This window comes from Arachis ipaensis, chromosome B07 (genome assembly GCF_000816755.2).
Source record: "Arachis ipaensis cultivar K30076 chromosome B07, Araip1.1, whole genome shotgun sequence".
Classification (NCBI taxonomy): Eukaryota; Viridiplantae; Streptophyta; class Magnoliopsida; order Fabales; family Fabaceae; genus Arachis; species Arachis ipaensis.
The window spans coordinates 19,633,838-19,636,356 of record NC_029791.2 but is presented as its reverse complement, the minus strand read 5'-3'; positions in this window follow the sequence as shown (position 1 = coordinate 19,636,356).

Below are 2,519 nucleotides of genomic sequence, written 5' to 3'. Positions count from 1 at the left end.
TAATTTTATACTTTTTTTTTTTTCTGGACTAATTTTGGTTACATATATGTCTTATACAAATAGTTTCAACGATTTAACATTGTATAATAAGAAATTATTTCAATCCAAAACAATTTAACAATAGTCGTGGACACTACATAAACGATTTACCAAGAAGAACATACATTGAGCAATTCATTCTAACTTCAAACGATTTATGCAAAATTTTCTCCTATGCTAAATCGTTCTTACTTAGCATTGATTTATAGTGTCCATGCCCATTGTTAAATCATTTTGGGTTGAAATAATTTACCATTATACAATACTAAATTATAGATAAATATATAAAATTAAAAACAACAATTTATTCATGTGTTTTACCTTTTCATTTTTATATGTTAAGTTTAACGACATTATTTATTTTGAAATAAAATGAGCATAATAATTAATTGGGTATTTAAAACTTGATATGAATAGTTGACTTTTCACATGCAACTCATTCATCTGAAAACTGATGTATAATCATATCATGCAATTACTATAAAGCTGCAGAAATAGCCATATTATTGTAAGTGGGGTTAATTGCTGATGTCTATATAGTATATATATAAAAATAAAAATAAAAACAAAAAAGGTGAGAAGATTGGCCATTGTTGGAATCATTATTATAGCATCATATTGACAATTCTGATTTCTGACAGTATTACCGGTTGATATTAAAAGAAAATGAAATTAGTACGAGATCGCATATAAATACATTCAGGACCAATCTAAAAAATTTCAGAAATTATTTTTAATATGAAAATAGAGATGGTGTTTTGGTTGAATATTGATATTTGAAGTGTATTACAATATTGTGGAACTCATTCAACACGCTTCCCACATGTTGCACCATGCCCCCCACGTGTTGGCCAATATGCTGTCACGTGTCCAACACGCCCCTCATGTGTTGGCCAGAATGTTGCCACGTATCCAACACGCGCCCCACATGTTGCACCACGCTCCCACGTGTTGACTTTTTACCTATAAAATTCATCTATCTGTAATTACACCAAATAATCCCATTTCCCAAAAAAACACCCATATTTCTTTCATATAAAAAAAATCAGCCAAAANAACTCCGACAATAATTTACATAGATCTGTCCCGCAATACATTAGTACTGGATATTAGATATACTACTGAATGAATGTGGACCCTAAAGCTATTTTTGGTTATCTTGTAATTAATTGCATTTAATTATAAATGCTGGCGAATACCCATTAGGGTTATTATAAACATTATTGCCATCAAACTTGGTAACAAGAAGTCAAGAAGTACGTTAACACAAAGGTAAAAGGATCATCATAATTAAGGTCCGAAATCTATTATCCGTGTCGTAAAGATTCGATGAAAGTTTATGTTAGTTGTTCAATTTGTGGGGTACAATCTAATTAATGAAATTGTAAATTAAGTGTCATTTTCAATATTATACCATTTTCTATAATAACATACTACAGCATCCTCCAATCCATATAATTAACAAGACAAAACCTTACTAATAGGCATCGTTACATTGCATAATTAAGGACCACGTGATAATTACAATCAGATTTATAGAAATAAGGGAGGACCACTCACTATTGAAGAAAAGGATAGTCCAACTAGACGGATAAGAAAAAATAATATGATTTTGCTGATTGGTGAAATTCTCATTTTATTTATTTTATATTTTTAAAAATAGAACTGGCAAATTTACTTTTTAAAAAAAATAAAAATAAAAAACACTAAAGCGAATTCTGACAACGTTGGGGTGTATTGTCACGGAGGAATTCACCTCTGACAAATTCTCAGGTGCTCCATATATGCATGAGAAAATAATGAACTTCCGTGATACACTTCAAACACAATTATTTACAAATTAAAAATAAAAAAATACTAATTAAACATCTAGGCATTGTCTAAAAATAGGTTTTTAATGCTGTTAGGTTATTGGTTATTATTATAATTATTCGTTAGTAAAAAAAAATTTAAAATAAATGCATTATAAGTACATTAAAAGTTAAAACATTCAACTATTTAATATTTTTATATAAAATTTATGTACTTTAACTACTAGTGTCTTCACGATACTCATTAGTAAGACCGAAGCAAAAAAGACAACTAGACATTGTGTTTTTGTGGAAATCTTAATTATAATTGCACAATTAACGAGTCTCTTACATGTAGAGAAATGTTCCCTTTCAAGAATCTTATAATAACAATTTGGTAGCCATAGAAGCCATGAGTTCAATCTTTATTTACAAAATTGATCTTCACTCACATTTATTCAATTTATTAACAGTGGAGTCTATATATAATATATGTCCATATACACTATTATGTCTCATAACTTTGGTCAATTCTATAGTATTTATAGTTTGGTGGCTAATTTTGACTTAATTTATTTTTTATAATAAATTTTAAATATTTAAAATTTATTTATTTTTATATTTTTTATAATTAAATATTATTTTTTATTTTATTGACAAATTAAACAACATTTTTTAGATATTATAACA